The following is an 18,288-nucleotide window of genomic DNA, read 5'->3' as shown; positions in this document are numbered from 1 at the left end:
CACACACACACACACACACACACACACACACACACACAGAGCTGAGTTTATAACTAGTCATTCTACTTAAGGGACAGTGCTCCTCCTCCCACAAACCACAGGCTGCCAAACAGGCCCAATGCCACCTTTGAAATTTTGCCCCTCAAATTGTTGGTCAGGGGTGTTTGGAGTTCCCCAGAACAATGCAGGCTATTCCCACTGCCCTTGGCCTCCTACCAGAACTTGATAGTTCAGCCCCTATTACTGAAGACAGCACACATTTTGGTCACAGGACAGAAAAATCAAGCTAGTACTGACCTAAAAGGTAGTATGCGGGCTGCTGGAAGAAACATCATCCAAAGTTTATCCCCCAGAGGATCCTGCATGCTACAATAACAGCTAGCCTGGAAAGACACGGCCCTGAGTACAACAACAGGATAGAACGGATGTTGTAGAACGATGGCTTTCTGATCGGCTATGTGGCCCACTCACCAGGGGAAAACCCATGGCAGGTACTGTAGATCTGGTCAAGGACTATGGCTATGGGGCTTACAGTCCCCAGAGGTGAACTTATTATTGCAATACAGTATCAAACTGCTCTCTAAATGAGTTATCTCTAGCTGCAGATTAGTGATGCTCTCAGCCCACAGAGAAGCATATCTGTGTAGTGGATGTAATGTGATTAACACATAAACTCAGAACTGGACAAAGTGCAGCAAAAAAGTAACAGTGGAGCGCTCGGCCCTAAACAAGAAATCTACTTCACACCACCTCCTCTTCATCTGAGGGTCAAGAGCAGGGGATGGAGAAGACTGGGAAAAAATAGTGCCTTCTGGACAACATAGAACCAACTCAGACTCACTCGGGACCTCACAGTAGCTATGGTGACCTATACAAGACCAAAGAGCAAGCCATTCAACATTCCAACAGAGAAGGGGTTCACAAGAGCCCACCTCTGGCTAAGGACCTATGGACAGCTGATGGCTGCTGGAAGAGGAAGAGTCTATTTTTCTTTAGGAATGTGCTTCAATGAATTGCCCAACACCCATTTGTATATGGGCAGCAAAAAACTGGGCTCAGTAGATGTTTTTTTTTAAAAAAGGACATTGAGATGTAACTGTCTTGGGGAGAGGCTCAGAAAGTTGAAAAGAGGGAATCGAGGGTTATATCCATGATGAAATCAACAGAATAAATTTTATAATAGCTTTTTAAAAAAGATTTACTACTTAAGCCTATATAGAATATGAAGTTTCTTATTTTACATGTTAGGAGCAAATCCATAAGTAAAATCATCTAAACCTTTTCATATTAAAGTAAATTACAGCTAGATGGTAGTGGCTCATACCTTTAATCCCAGCACTTGGAAGGCAGTGGCAGGTGGAGTGGATCTCTGAGTTAGAGCCACCCTGATTCTACAATAAGTTCTAGGACAGCCAGGGTTACAAAGAAACATTGTCTCAATACATACATACATACATACATGGTAGGCATGGGGAGGGGAGATAATTACAGAGCTCATTTCTAGGTAGATGTGCTGGCACACACACTATTAGCTTGAAGCCAACTGCTCTACAGAGCTAGTCCCAGGTCAGGCATGGGTACACGGTGAGACCCTGCGTTAACACACTAAACATAATTCTTTAATACACTGAGGGCTCATCTAAATAATTTAGTGTCTGTCATTCAGAAATCGTCCACTTCATCTTGTTAAATTGTGTGTGTGTGTGTGTGTGTGTGTGTGTGTGTGTGTGTGTGTGTGTGTTAAAAAAAAAAAAAGACAATACGCCCCACAGATCCACATTTGTCGTTTTGTTCTTAACTCTGAGAGTAGGTGGGTGCCAGCAGAGGCCAGAGCATGCGATCCTGGAGCCAGAATTACAGGTAGCTGTGGGATGTCCTACATGGGGACTGGGACTTGTACCCTAGCACTTTATAAAAGTTGTAAGTGCTCTTAACCACTGAAGCATCTCTCCAACCCTGCCTTAACCCCCAATTTTCTTTTGCCTATTCATTTCTGCTCTGAGTTTGCTTTCATTGGGTGTGACTTACCATTTTGTTCCTAGTTTTTAAGGCAAAAGCTATAATCACTTGTTTAAAAAAAAAAAATCTTTCCTATCATTTCCTATCATTATTACCAACTTAGTGGCATCCTATATCTTTTGATATATGTTTATTCAGTTTGAAACATTGTCCAATTTCTTTTTATTTCTTCTTTGACCCCTAATTAATTAAAAGTATGTCACTGATTTCTAATTCCACTATGGTCAAATCATATTTTATTGAGATTTGCATAATAATCCAGAATGGGTCTTTATCTTGGTTTTGAGACACACACACACACACACTCATACACGTACTTGACTGTTGCCAGGCAGAGTATTCTATAAATGCTAATTAGATCAACTTGGTTTTTAAGAGTTGTTTAAAGTTCTAATCTCCCACTGCCTTCTTATAAAACAAGAAAACAGCCTTAGCATCCCTACCATTATCCGTTTCTCTTTGAAATTCTATCAGGCTTTGTCATCTGTTATTAACTAAATCAACAATAAAGAATGACATGTCCATACTCTTAACAGCTAGCTAAACAGTACACTGCACCTGCACCTCTTGTGTATCCTTTTATTTGGTGTTATTTTATGTTCCAAAGTCTAGCTTGTACCACATAATGTGTAAATGCCCTAGCTATCTTTTGAGCAGGTTAGTGGATCTTCTAACATATATCTAATGTAGATTTCTTCTTGTTTGTCTATGTTGAATGTGTGTGATTTATTCGTAAGCACCTGGGGCAGGGGGTGCAGGGTGGACACACCCACGTATAACCCAGAAGAGATGTATGGACTCTTCCTCTACTGCTCTGAAATGAAATGAAACAAAACGAAACGAAAGGAAATGAATGTTCTCACTGAACCTGGAGCTCATTGCTTATTGGCTAGGGTGGCTGGCCAGCAGCCCCAGCATCATACCTATCCTATTAGCCACAGTGCTGGGTTGCAGGCAAGTACATTTTTTTATGGAGGTGCTTGAGGAGGCTCTGATCTCAAACCCTCATGCTTGCACAGCAGACACGCTTTACCAACAGTGCCAACATTCCTACGGTCTCTCTAAAGCAATCGTCTTACCATCCAGTCTGAAACACTGTCCATTCCTGTGATGCTCAGACAATGGAGATTTAATACATTAGAAATAGGGTTGGGTTTCAAGCCATCCTCTGACTTCTGGTTCCATCTGAGCAGCCTCTCCCTGACCCTGAGTAGTTTTTCATTTATCTCTTGATGAATTAAGCTAAAACTATGTTCTGCTGTTGTAATAATTCTCTCAGGGTTTGAAATATGTTTAGATTTTCAAAAAATGTCTTACGTTTGCTGAGGCCACCATAACCAAACACTGGACACTACAAACAGAAATCCATTTTCTAAGTCTCACAAGCTAGACATCCAAGATCAAGGTGGTACCTACCTCCAGAGGTTTTTCCTGAAGCTCTCTCTTCTAGACACCTGCTTTCTCATTTTATCTCCCCAGATCTTTACTCTGTACATCAGAACCCTGGTATCCATCCCTTTATTATAAAACTAACAACTACTCTGGCTTAGGGTTCACCCTATGACCTCATTTAGCCTTAATAATTCCCTAAAGGCCTCATCTCCACTATAGTCATGTGAAGAGTTAGGAGTCAACATATATAAATGGAGGATAGAGGGACATAATTCAGTTCATAACACTATCATCCAGCTCAATTAATATCTCAAGATCTCATTTCAGACTTTACTATTGTCATTTTTAAGTTATAAATCCTACAGATTTTATGACTATTTTGAACAGCCAATTCTCTTTCAAAAAGAAATGAGCTGGGTTTTCTTATCATTTATTCATATTATTTTTGCATCAGTTGTAGTTATTTAGATTGTCGAGGAGAGAATCCCTGGGGATTCACTTCTGTCTAGAAAACTTACTTTAGTATTAAAGTATCTGGTGGCAATGTATTATTTACGTGTTTGTCTTTCCCCCAGGGAAGGGAGTAGGTCTGGCTGTGCAGCCCAGGCAGGCACCCTATCCACAATCCTGCTCCCTAACTCTATGTTGGGGCTACAGGTCCTGACTCTGGCTTCTGGGAGTCTGAAACAATCTCATTTGTTTTTGCAGACCAGGGCCTTGCACAAACTACAAATATAACTTGAGTTTCACCAAGTTCTACAAGTGTTCATTTCATTACATTTTCATATTTTTCTGAAATGCAGCATTTTGATATGCATGTTTTTTGTTTCCTGTATACTAAAGCTATCTGAGCTACATGTGGTGGCATATACCTTTAATCCCAACACTCAGGAGGCAGGAAGAGTTAATTCTGTCTCCAAGTTTGAGGCCAGCCTAGTCTATATAGTGAGTTCCAGAACAGCCAAGGATACCTAATAAGGAGACCCTTTTTTCAAATCAAATAAGAAAAAAAGCTGCTGCTGCACTGACAGTTTGCATTATTTCCAGTTGAAAAGATGCTACCCAAACACAAAGCTGTGTCTTCCCCCAGCACTGTTAGCCTGGTGCAGCTTAGTGCCCTCTGTTTATTGTATTTTGGATTGTGGTTCTGGGCTAACTTCATCTATAGGTTTAAACTTTTTATCAACTTCAGAAAATGCTTGCCCATTAATTCTCAAAATGATTTTTTCTTTACAACTCCATCTCTCTTCAGGAATAACAATCAAAGATATTAAAGCAGCTAACAGTGCCTCGTATCTCTTTATATATATATATATGGTCTTGTCTTTAAGCCCATTCTTCTAACCTCTAACCACCCATCATTCCTATCCAATCTCTGTACCTTTTATTGACTTGCTGTTGAGTTTCACATCATGCTCCCCATTCCCACTCATCTCCCCGTTCTCTCATATCTACCTTTTGCCCTTCCAACTTATCTACAAAATAAAACACTCACAAAAAATTAAAAAAAAAACAACAAAGCATAGAGAACATCTCATCATGGAAGCTATAGTATGTCACAATGTGTCCCACAGTATATCCCTCTGTCCATACATCTTCACTTGCAAATGTTCGTTGTAATGAGTCATTGGTCTGGTTCGAAATCTCTGGTTTCTGTGTCATCATCAATATTGGATCCTGTAGGAAGTCCTGGTTATTCTATTATTGTCCTGTGTCATGAAGATCCTGCAGCTTTGGAATAGCAAATCTCAACAGTTTGCAAATGATATAGGTTTGGGGGTGGGCCAATTAATTCAGAGCCCTGGATCTGGGCCTGAGTGGTAGCTGAGCTGGTCAGCCTGACAGCTCTCCACAAAACCAGGGTAGGTTCTCTACCCCTATTCTCTCTGGCTAGGTCACCAATGCCTCCATCACACTGACAGGAGACAGAGTCACCTCTCCTGTTCTCATGCCCTCAAGGCCAGCTCACTGGCACTCACGCCTCAAGAGCCAGCTCCACTGTGTTGCCAAGTCAAGGTGTGGGGCATACTCTTCCAAATGCTGCAGCCTGCAAGGAGCTGTGCCTTCTCTCCTGCTCTCACAGCTTTGGGACTGGCTCACCCATGCCTTTACCATCATGGCCAGCTCCACTGTGTTGCCCAGGCCAGGTGCAGGGCCAGCTCTCCCCAGTGCTACAGCCAGTAGAGGGGGCAAGGACAGTGTTCCTCTTCTCATGACCCCAGGGCCAGCTCCCACTTCCACACTCATGTCACCTCATGCTAGCCCAGGGGCAGGGCTAGTTCTACTATGCTGCCCAGATGAGGTGCAGGGCCCACTCTTCTGAGTGCTGCAACCAGCATGGAACACGGCCAGCTCACCCACTCTCATAAACTTGAGGTCAGTTCTCCTGACTGCCACAGGTGGTGGGGGAGGGGAATACACACACACACACACACACACACACACACACACACACACACACACACACACACCCATGCCACCTCTGGCAGATGAGTGGCAGTACCAGCTCTCCTGAACTCTTCTTACCCTCCGGGCTGGCTCACCCGCACCCCCTCAACCAGAGTCAACACTACTGTGTTGTACTTGGTTGTGCATGCTCATCCAAGTGCCACAGCTGGAGAGTGGAGGGGTCAGCTCTACCAAATGCCTCAGATGGGGCATCTGGCAATAAGGATTATGGTACAGACAACAGTGTGTAGTACCAAAAGTTAAGTGGGCTGATGCATTTCAAACTAGCATGGAAAGCAGAAGTAAAACAAGATAAAGTTTAAAAACCATAGGCAATGACAAATTGCTATGTTTTAAAGTGGCTTGCTTATGCTTACAAAGGGGACCGAGAGTGTATATACAGGCAGGTATTTGACAAGTATAAGGATTCGTCACTAAAATATTCGCAAAAATGCTGTCTCTAGATTGTGAGAAGGCTGAACACATTTTTTAATTTCTCTTTTGTACATCTCTCACATCCAAATATTTTCAAAAGCTGATACTTTAGAAAGCTGTAAACAGTAGTTTAAGATTATAAATCACAAAGTCACTCGTACCACTCTATTTTATTTGCATGTCTTTGCTAAACAGTGGTATTGCACTAGCAATCCAAATACAATCGGAACACTTTAAATGAAACCAGCAGCTCACTGTGCATATAAGAAAGAAATTCGCACCTAGGACCACCATTCTTACTTCGAAGCCTCTGTGGTTACTTACACCAATGTGCTCCCAATCCTTCTAACAGTCACAAAGCATGCCACCTAGCTCACTGCCAGAAGGAGTCTCGGTAGGATGCCATCCAGGAAGCCAGTACCCCAAGTATTCAAGAGAAAAATGTCCCATGCAGGTACAACCTCTTCTACTATATGTACATTCTATTCACAATGACTAACAGTTAACCCTATCTGTCCCATTCCACAAAAAAGCAGATTTATTTAGAAGCATTTTTTCCTAACCAAGAATTCAGCTGTTTAATCCACAAAATACATTACAACTTTCAATTCTTTTCACAATGACATTTTGTCATAAAACTATACCAAGGAAAAGGTTAACAAAATATATAAAACTCTACATTTCAGAACTCACAGACCAAATATGCACCTGGCTAATATTCACTCATAAGGGTCGGGTCATTCAACAGTACATGAGTGATTCTGGGCCCTGTGGCTGGCACTGCAGGCACAGACATAGATACTGTGCTTCAAAGCTCACAGGGCACAACTCCACAGAGAACACATTCCAAATGGAACATCTGTGACTCTTTACACAAGTACCAACACTGTACTACCTACAATTTGCCTGTGATATAAATAACTGATTATGGTATAGTTAAGTTCTAGGGGGAAAACAGGTGTCTAATGCTATGACCTCAGACTATAGCATGAGGTGAATACGAAAGGACAAGCTAATTAAACCAAGTTGGACATAAGGGTATGCCACATAATGTCGATGTATAAAAAGGAGGTTCAAAGGCAGGGAAGCCTGAGGGGCATGGTCTTTCAACAGGCTTTGGTAGTAAGCTAGAACATGGACAGAAGACCTCAACTTTTCTTCCTAATAATAAACAGATAGGCAAAGATGAGAGGAGCAAGGTCAGATAAAAAGGAAGGTCCTTAAGGAGAGCAGGAAACAAGGTGAGAAACCATCAGTAACAGTAAAAATGAAGGTAACCTAGAAGGACACCAAGAGTTCTCAGTGGAAGAAGGACATGACAAAGACAGCAGAGTCAGAGGAAACCACAATGGAGACCAGACAGGTATTTATAACCAAGCCAGGGGTGCACGCAATGATTTATGACTGCGTACAACTGTGCAGAGAGAGCAGCAATGTGTCTGAGGGAGAATATACTGATCCTCAGTTCCATGTTCTGGGCCATATGGATGAACAGTTCCTATAAACAGCTAATCATACACTAACATAAGACTGACTACAGATGACTGAAGGAAGGGTTTGGGAATCAAATGTGACTAGAGCAGGCCAAGTACTAAAGGTGTGCCATCTGCAAAAGGGCTCTATGAGGAGGCAAGAGAATCAAGTGGGGCAGGGAGAAAACACTACACTATGTGCCGCTGTACAGGAAAACCTTAATGGTGCAACCAAGTCATGTGCTACACGCATGGCTGCAATTACAGTAAGCACGGTTATTTCTCCCTGCCCTACTCGTTGCTCTTTGCTGTTGTCACCCTACATAAGAGTAATCAGCAGTGACCAGTGCCACACTCAGTCACCACCACACCACTTTACCAGCCTTCTCCTGAAATTACACCAGTAACATTCTACTTCCCTTTGTCTGCTCTTTACTCGCTTTGTGTTTGAAAACCCTTGTCTTTTCTCTCTCTCTTTCTTTCTCTCTCTTTCTCTCTCTCTTTCTCTTTCTTTCTTTCTTTCTTTCTTTCTTTCTTTCTTTCTTTCTTTCTTTCTTTCTTTCTGATTTATTTATGTGAGTACACTGTAGCTGTCTTCAGACACAACAGAAGAGGGCGTCAGATCTTATTACAGATGGTTGTGAGCCACCATGTGGTTGCTGAGAACTGAACTCAAGACCTCTGGAAGAGCAGTCAGTGCTCTTAACCACTGAGCTATCTCTCAACCCCGCAAAAAACTAGCTTGGGGGGGGGGGGTCTCTGTGTAGCCCTGGCTGTCCTGGAACTCACTCTGTAGATCAGGCTGGCCTTGAACTCAGAAATCTGCCTGCCTCTGACTCCCAAGTGCTGGGAATAAAGGCGTGCGCCACCACTGTACGGTGTCTTTTCTTTTTGACCTGGCCCCTAATCCTTCTTCCACTTCTGACACTAACTCATCTCTCTTCCTCCTAGCTGTAGACAGAAAGTAGAACAAGCCCGAAAGAGAGATGCATGTTGCAGATAACGAAGCCAGAAGTGCAGTCATCTAAGTAATATCATCTAAGTAATAAGCCCTTTGCAACTAAATACCCAGACACCAGGCATGGAGCTACAGAATTTTGTATTTGCCCTTCTGGTTTCAGCCTTGTGTTGGTCCAGTTTTTCCTGGTTGTGCTCCCATTTACTATGGTATATTCTATGCCATTGTATGTTGGAAATATATAATTTTTTTCTAATTTTTTTTAAAAAATGATAGTTAAGACATCATTGTGTCAGAAGAGACTTTGGGCTTTTGAACAGTGCTGAAACTGTCAAACACTCCAAGAGCATCTAAAATTAAGACTAAATCCATCTGCATCATGATATGGCCATGCCTATGGAGAATACGGAGAAGAATGTAGCAAACTGAATAAGAAATGTTCCCCTATAGCAGTGGTTCTCAACCTTCCCAATGATACAGTTCCTCATCTTGTGGTGATGTTCCACCAAAAATTAACTTTGTTGCTATTTTCTAAGTGTAACTTTGCTACTGTTAAGAATTATAATGTAAAATATCTGATATGAACATGGTCTAAGGCTACCCCTGTAAAAGGGTCCTTCTGTTAAAGACCCATAGGTTGAGAGCTGATGTACTACAAGCTCATGTACTTCAACACTTAGCTCTAGCTAGCTAGCTGGTGGTACTGTTTAGGGGTAGGGTTGATAGAACCTTTAGGAACTGGAGCCTTTGATAAAGGAAATATGTCACTAAGGGCAGGCTTTGAAATTGTATAGCCTCACTACGTTTCCTGTTTTCTGCTTCCCATGTGTGTGGATGAAAATGTTATATGCTTGCTAACATGCCCTCCTCACCACTAATGTGCTCTACCCCTCTAGAACCAAAAGCCAAAATGAATCCTTTCTTTACTCAATTGCTTTTGGGCGTGGTATTTATCACAGTAACAAAAAGGTAACTAATACAAATGCCAGTAACTTCTAACTAGTAGGTAGTCTTATCAAAGTTATTTTCAAGAGACTGGTGAAAGTGCAAACTTCAGTTAAGGGATGAATGAAAGGCGTGAAAGTAGGGACTAGGCCCCCAAATCTGCTGCACAGTTGCCCAGACATATGAGCCCTTTCCTTATGTAGTATCCTTTTTTGCTGGTTACCAAGATAAAGGAAGATAAAAATGGCCTATCTATAAGGTAGAAGGAAGAAATCTTTCTACAGGAAGAAGTTCTTGAAAAGCAAATCAGAGATTTGCGAATAGCAGTAAAAGCAGATTCCAAGGTACCCAGTACCAGGAGAGACACAAACCACAGCACCAAAGGGTCTGAGGAAGAGTCTCCCAGGGCCATCAGCCATTACTTACCTGAAAACTGCAGGCTGGGTAGTCAGGGAAAGGGAATGGGGAGGTGGAGACGGTGCTAAGGGGATGATGGAGGCAGAAAACACTGCATTCACTTTAAGGAACTGCAGTCACACCAAAATCTCTAATATTCCCATCCCTGGGCCCTAAAACTTACCTGAAACAGCACTCTAACCTAGTGAGTAATTGAAGACCTAAGCATATCTAATGAGCTTCCAAAACTTCTCTGAGTTCCTAAAAGAAGCACCAGTTAGAGAAAGCTGGCATTCACAGAGGGATCCATGAGACTGTAACGTGAGCCTTCTTAAGAAGCACTTCTCAAGAGGGTGACGTTACACCAAAGGAGATACTGACAGGCACACAAGGAAATCAAATGGATCCTCTTACAAACCTGCTGAAGTCCAGCCTCAGCTTGAGGAGGGTCCTGAGAGAGGCGGGGATGGGAGTGGTACTGATTCAGTAATGACTTAGGGTCAGTAGCAGATGCAAGTGGTCAGTGCAGGTGCTCTCTCTGTTCCCTGAGGATTCTCATCATTTTCCTTCTTTTCCTTTCTGACCAGAGAGCCTAAACCCTGTCTTTTATTTTTTTTAAATTACATCATCAAGGCTTTGCTCATTGTTCATAATATTTAAAAATTCTTAAATTTACATAAATTCTATGAGTCCCAACCCTCACTTCCTTAGAGCAGAAACTAAACACAAAGCAAAAGCACATTTCCTCATACATTTTACACAGCCTGTTCTTCATGGCTAGCTGGGCACAGCTCTTGCGGTTTCTTGGTACAGAATTTAGCAGTCTTTTAGTAACCATTTTCATGGAAAACCAAAAGATGATATACTACTAAAATTAAAATGATTCCTTACAAAGTTTTAAAATGTATGTTAAGTAACACAGTTAGCTCTCTAATCTCTCCAGGCACTATCAACTCCAACTCTTCCGAGTAGCCAGAAGAACAAAGTACTAACTTTTTATATGCTTATCTATCATCTTTTTATTCTCTAATCTTTGCTTCCTATCCTAGCAATTCCAATGGCCTCATGTATGCTCCTCCTTCTAGTACCATTTGTTTCTAAATCATACATCATAAGTCTTTCTCCTATAAAACTGTCTATCATTCACTCGTATTTTATAGATTCCTATTTTTTTCTATCCATGCCTTTTCTTCTTGAGTCCTCTTTAATTCTCTGTCCTTATGTCTCCAAGTTCACCCTGGCTAATTAACGCAGCAGTCACTGGACCAGAGGTACATGTATCTCCTCACAATTCCAAATTCAAAGCTAAGTCTGGCAATGAACTATCTCTCCAAAGAATCATGTAGGCTTTTATGGCCTCTGTGGTTATGTTGTCTAGATCCTTTCCCATGGCCCTAAAGGCCAAGCAGAAGGCCTGTTCCTTGACCTCCACAGTCTCATGACCACCTCCCATTCCTCATTCCTGAGAACCACATCTGTTTCATTTATTATGGCAATGGGGGAAGTATATTCCCCAGACAGAGAGATTGACAGGAAAGGAAAGACAGCAGATCAGCTTCAGGGCAACAACAGCATCCATCAGCACATGTGGGGACCATGAAGATCAACAGCCTGGTAATGCTCCAGGGGCAGGAACTGTGTCACACCTCCCCCTATGCAGCCATGCACAAACCCAACAGTTTTCATGCATTTCATCATTTTACCACATAAGCTACTTTCACAGTAATTCGAAAACTTATGGTTCATAACTATTTTAAAACTTCCGAGGCATCATGAATATGCCTTTAATACATCAGTACTTTTAAGCAAATTCTAATCTCCAATACCACAAACATTTTGTAGAGCTTTACATCATTCAATCCTGTCATTCAAGTAGGCATCAGATTCTTACAAGATGAAACATGGTCACCAAGCACACATGCAAACAACCATACACATAAAATAATTCTTATAAAAACTAAAATAAAGCAAACAGGTATGAAGAATGACACCAATGTCAACTTCTGGCTCCAAAAGCACACACATAGGTGTATGTACCCATGCATGCATGACACACACACACACCCTATATATACATATAGTTTTAGAATAATTACTACAAAATTACACATAACTGCTCAGTAAAAGAAAATCAAAGTGATGTTTACAATAATGACCAAAATAATGAGGGGGAAAAAAAGTAGTTTCAAATAGTGCACAATTCAATGGAAAAGGACAAATAGACTAAAGAAAACCATCCAAAAATAGAAAAACTTAACTAAGAACTACTAGAAACCAGTGAGATATGTGGATTTCCTCCAGACTTAACAGTGCTCCCAGGGAAGGCCACATTAACACCATCTCCTGAGAGACAAGAAACACTTTCGGCTCTACTTCCAATGATACAGTGTAACAGAAGTACAGAGACTCAGTAACATGTTTCAGTGCCTGTGTTTTATGAACCACCTTCCTCCCAAGAAAAGCAAGAGCCCATCCAAGTAAAACACAATCTATGTAGACAGACAGGATGACCCAGAAAAGGAAGCCAGCAACAGTTCTTTAAAACACCCAATCAGATAATCAGACACAGGCTGGAGAGATGGCTCAGCAGTTAAGATTAGCACTGGTTCAGACACTTAAGTGAAAAGTATAAATAGGTGAGAATCATGGAAACCAAAAACAGGAGAGGTACCACAAGCAGACTATCAAAAAGCAGGGATAAAAGCAGACAGTATGATAAGAAAAATCTCAAGATTTAGATCTTGACTAATTACAACTGGGTTTTTTTCCTAAAGCAGTTTTCCATTTGTCAAATGGGTTATATTTAATACAACAGTAACATCCTTCATCCTTTAATCAGCAGGAAAACCTTATCAGTTCTTGTCTCCTAAGAAGTGGTACTGTGTGCACAGTATAGAAGGCAAACATTACGCTTTGCCAGGTGTGCTTGTGCAGAGCTTTAATCCTAGAAGCTGCACTGTGTGGCCATCTCCTCAGTACCCAAGCCCACGCTGTGTACCAATCTCAATGCTCAACCTCTAACAGGTCCAGGGTTGGGACAGCAAAAAAAAAAAAAAAATTAGATTACAAAATGTTTGGTTAAAGAATGAGTAAGAAGGTGGGCTTGGTGGCACTGGCCTTTCATCCCAACACTTGGGAAGTAGAGACAGGTGACTTCCTCTAAGTTTAGCAAGTTTTAAGTTCCCACACAAGAACTTCAAGATGGAAACGAGAAGAAAAAGCTTTATGCTGAAGCAACAGGAACTTGAGGACAAACCAAGTGCAGTGACCAAGAAACATAGGCAGAAAAGAAAAGAGAAACACAAAAATTTAACTTCAGTATTCTGAGGTGTGATGGTATCGTTTGCTTCCTGAATATTTGTTGAGGGAAAAAGGTTCTCATTATAAGATCTAATTGAAAGGCAGTGTTCCGGGGCTGGAGAGATGGCTTTGTGGTTAAGAGCACTGACTGCTCTTCCAAAGGTCCTGAGTTCAAATCCCAGCAACCACATGGGGGAATCCAATGCCCTCTTCTGGTGTGTCTGAAGACAGTTACAGTGCACTTCCATATAATAAATAAATCTTAAAAGAAAAAAAGATCCCCTGTGTAGAGGTTAAAAAAAAAAAAAAGAAAAAAGAAAGGCAGTGTTCCTTCCCTTCCTAGCTTGAAATGTAACCAGTTACTCTAGAGCAGTTTCTCCACCTTTCCAATGCTGCTACCCTTTAATGCAGTTCCTCATGCTATGCTGACCCCAACCATAAAATTACTTTGTAGCTGCTTTATAACTATAATTTCGCTGTTATGAATCCTAAAATAAACATTTAATATGCAGATGGTCTTAGGCAACCCCTGTGAAAAGGTCACTCAACCCCCAGGTTAGAGCCTTTTCTCACAAAGACAAAAAACTGATGAACCTGAACACGTGGAGAAAAGAAAGCATCATCTTCAAAGCAGGAGAAGTGTTCATGGTCCTTGATGAGAGGTATTTGAATTCTGTTCTCAACTGGTTGATGATGGAGGAGGGGAGGAAGAGGAGACATAACAGAAAGAAATGATGATGATGAATGACGATGATACCATAAGTGTAAAGAGATGCAGTAGAAAATAATCAGTCTTGAAGAAAGATTCAGCACACAGACTTTAAAGAAAGATGAGAAAATCTAAGCAAAACTTTTAAGGGTAGGGCAGAATAAGAAATGAACAAGGAAATGAAGCCACTGACAAAGTCCTCTCATGGAAATCTTATTAGAGGAGAAGGTCTGGGCTAGCGGGAAGAATTAAATACACTTAATTTAAAAGAAAGACGAAGACGAAGACGAAGACGAAGACGAAGACAAGACCAAGTTGATGAAAACTGGTCAGCCAAGCATAAGTGGAAATCTGCTAATTAGGGTATTATTTGCCACGCTGATTCTGGAATGGTCAGTTTCTTTCAAAACAGGAATGGTACACCCTATGCTTTCTCTTCTGATTTTAACTGTGTATCTTATTACACAAAAGATCAGATCACCAAAATTTAAAATGATCACTACAGAAAATAACTGACTGAATGCTGAGATTGCCATCCTAAGTAACAAGTGTAATGGCTTTTCTAGCTTTTTGGCTTTAATAGGCATGTGTTATTACCAAGAACATCATAAATTTATAACATCCTTCACTTAACTGGAGAGATGACTCATGGGATATAAGAGCACTGGCTGCTCTTCCAGAGGACCTGAGTTCAGTTTCCAGTACCCATAAAAATGATTCTCAATCATGTTAAGTCTAGTTTTAGGATCTCCGATGCTCCCTTCTGGCCTCTATGAGCACTAGCAAGCACACAGTACACTTACATACATGCAGGCAAAGCACACATAACATTTTTTAAAATGAAGGAGACTAGAAGGATGGCTCATGAGTTTAAAAACATTTGTCAAAAAAGACACAAATTGGTTGATTCCCAGAACCAAGATAACCATCCACAATTCCAAGGAATACAGCTCCAAAGGCACCAGATATAAATACACACACACACACACACACACACACACACACACACACACACACACAGTGAATATAGACCCAAAAAGTAGAGATATACTTTAAAAACAAAAACCCACAGCCCTTCTGGACAAGACATGGCTATTATAGTCATGGATTTAATACAGCTATGGCTACCTATATAAGTCTAGACATGTTAACATTTCATCAAAGATGAGGAAAGGGCTCAGGGGTCCCCACTCCTTCTTGAGGAACAGTTAACGATTGCTGGAGAAAGGAATACTGTTTTCTTGTGATATAGCCACTAAGTAGGACTAGGCCAGTAAATGACCACCCAGCCACGCTCAGGCAAGCAATCCCAACTAAACTCAATGATTCACAACAGAAAAGACATGGAAACAGGTAGGAGACTATTGGAAAAGAAGGATTCAATGGAAGAAGAAAAGAGACAGAATGACAGGAGTAAAAGTAACTTAAAATTCACTATGTACATGCATAAAATTATCAAAGAATAAATAAGTTAATTAAGTTGAAAACAAGCCTCAAAACAGAGAAGTTATTGCTAATTTTTAATTGATTTTCATAAGTGGAAAAAACTCAAGGCAAGATCAATAAATCAATGAAAAGAAGTGTTTAAAAATCTCAGGAAGATAGCATGATGTCACTTCAATAAATCACATGAAAAATGTCTAGCTTTTCAAATGGCACAAATTATGCCTAAGCTATATATAGTCCATTTCTACTAAGCTCTAATCACTGGCATTCTCAAAATGAAGTTTCCTGGCAGAAGCTTAGTTACAGAGTTACATGAATAATTACACTGCTAATTTAGGTAAAATAGTGGAGACTCAGAGTCTGAAAAGCATGATCTCCAACCTCTTTACTGAGTCTCTATACCATGTCAGTTACTCTTTATACTCTTTATACTCTGTTAGCTACTCTTTATACTCTTTATACTATGTCAGCTACTCTTTATACTCTTTATACTCTGTTAGCGTCCCTCAAGATGGATTTCTTCACTAACTGTAACCCTCATGCCAACAAACGCAAAAGCAGAGTCTCTAGCAAGCTTACCACCTATGAAATATGGCTATAATTTTTAAATAAAATATGAATAAATTTTTAAAGTGCTCTTAGAATGAGAAGATCTAATAGTTTAAAAATGAAAAAAAAAATGCAAATAATAAATCTGGCTGTAAAACTGTTTTAAAATTGTTCTGTCAAAAATATAAAACCATGTTAAAAGGTCCCAAAATGGTGTGGAATTGATTTCTATGATGAAAAAAAGAAAGAGAGAGAAAAGGAAAGGAGAAAGGAGAGGAGAAAGGAGAGGAGAAAGGAGAGGAGAAAGGAGAGGGGAGGGGAGGGGAGAGGAGAAAGGAGAGGAGAAAGGAGTGGAGAGGAGAGGAGAGGAGAGGAAAGGAAAGGAAAGGAAAGGAAAGGAAAGGAAAGGAAAGGAAAGGAAAGGAAAGGAAAGGAAAGGAAAGGAAAGGAAAGGAAAGGAAAGGAAAGGAAAGGAAAGGAAAGGAAAGGAAAGGAAAGCAATGACCTCCGTGGGTCAGAGCTACCACGGGTTTGTTCCTGGTTTAGGAGCCCACAAACACAGTAAGGAGGCTAGATGAGTGTTGTCAGGCACTCAGCATGGGACTCGGGTTGGGAGGCATTTTAAGCCGACAAGTTCTGAGCTGGGAGAACTTCCATGTTTTAACAGAAATGTGAAGCATAAAGCAACAGCATTAGAAATATGTTAGGGTCAGATGACACGGAGTCCATTTTTCACACATTAGTAAAAATTTTTATTCATTCATTCGTTTGTTTGTTTGTTTAAGAGGGTGTTGGACACCGTTTGTTTGTTTGTTTAGACGGTGTTGGACACCCTGGACCTAGAGTCATAGATGGTTATGAGCACCAAATGTTCTCTTAACCTCAGGGCCACATGTTTTTACCAGCAATTTTAAGAATTATAACTCTCGCCGGGCCTGGTGGCGCAGGCCTTTAATCCCAGCACTCGGGAGGCAGAGGCAGGCGGATTTCTGAGTTCAAGGCCAGCCTGGTCTACCAAGTGAGTTCCAGGACAGTCAGGGCTACACAGAGAAACCCTGTCTCGAAAAACCAAAAAAAAAAGAATTATAACTCTCATGCGCACTCTCTTACTAACCTACTGTCTTTACACCTTTACCTGAGAAAGGGAGCTCAGACAGATGTGCTAAGAGAGCCAAGAAGGAAGCTGAACCTCAGCCCTGTCACTGTCCCACCCCACTTAGCCAGCTGGCCCAGATTTTCAGAATTCCATTTTAAAACTGAAAAACATTTGTCATAACCCAAACAAAATAGATTTTTTTCTACAGATCTCAGAGAAAAAATTTTCTTTAAAACTATTAATATATGAATTCATAACATATTCATTCATACCATATTCAAAACCTTTCAACAGTATTGTTTTAAATAGAATTCTGTGAAACTCCCTGGTTGATTGGTTTTCTTTAACTCTGAAGTTTCCGTTAAGGAAAATACCACACTTTGCAATATTTTTTGGAATAAATCATTCTTGTGCCAAAGTCAACATATTATTGCTACTAAATTAATATTACAGAGTAAAATGCTATATAGGATCAAATTTAAAAACAGAAGTGAAACCCAGTTATTAAGTTTGTATTATCTTTTTGTATACAACATGTGGGGTGTAATCCAAAACTTGGAAGGAAAAACAGATTTCTAACTAAAGTTTTAATAGTACTATCCCTAATCACATAATAGTTCCCAAATTTTAAGAATGAAAATGGAAGTCAAGTGGTAGTGGCACACGCCTTTAATCCAAGCACTTGGGTGGCAGAGGCAGGTGGATTTCTGAGTTTAAGAACAGCCTGGTCTACAGAGTGAGTTCCAGAACTGAGTGAGGACCTGAGTTTGACTCCCTAGTAACCCCCCCAAAAGTATACGTGTGTGTGTGTGTGTGTGTGTGTGTGTGTGTGTGTGTGTGTGTGTGTATACCTTCAAATAACAAAATTGGGAAGGAAAAGTTAATAAAAAACAAAGAAATAGAGCCGACAAGATGGCTCAGTAAGGATACTTGCTGCCACTGCCAAGCCTGAGAATCTGATTTTGATTCCTGGGACCCGTATGGTGGGCTCCATGGGTCCTCTGACCTATACATGTGCTCCAAGACATATGTATGTACAGACATGAACACATGTGCAACGCACAAGTCAATGCAAAAATTTAAAAAAAAAGCAAGTAAGCCCTCCCAAGCAGGATAAGGGGGG

At 40.8% G+C, this 18,288-nt stretch overlaps 1 protein-coding gene across 5 annotated transcripts in view; it reads right to left on the bottom strand.

Annotated features, from left to right (window-relative positions):
• Pan3 (poly(A) specific ribonuclease subunit PAN3) overlaps window positions 1-18,288 on the bottom strand; it is a 118,153-nt gene that overhangs the window by 64,773 nt on the left and 35,092 nt on the right. The gene's annotated exons all lie outside the window — the stretch shown is intronic.

This window comes from Mus pahari, chromosome 23 (genome assembly GCF_900095145.1).
Source record: "Mus pahari chromosome 23, PAHARI_EIJ_v1.1, whole genome shotgun sequence".
Classification (NCBI taxonomy): Eukaryota; Metazoa; Chordata; class Mammalia; order Rodentia; family Muridae; genus Mus; species Mus pahari.
The sequence above is the reverse complement of the archived record's forward strand: the minus strand, read 5'-3'. Positions and strand labels throughout refer to the sequence as shown.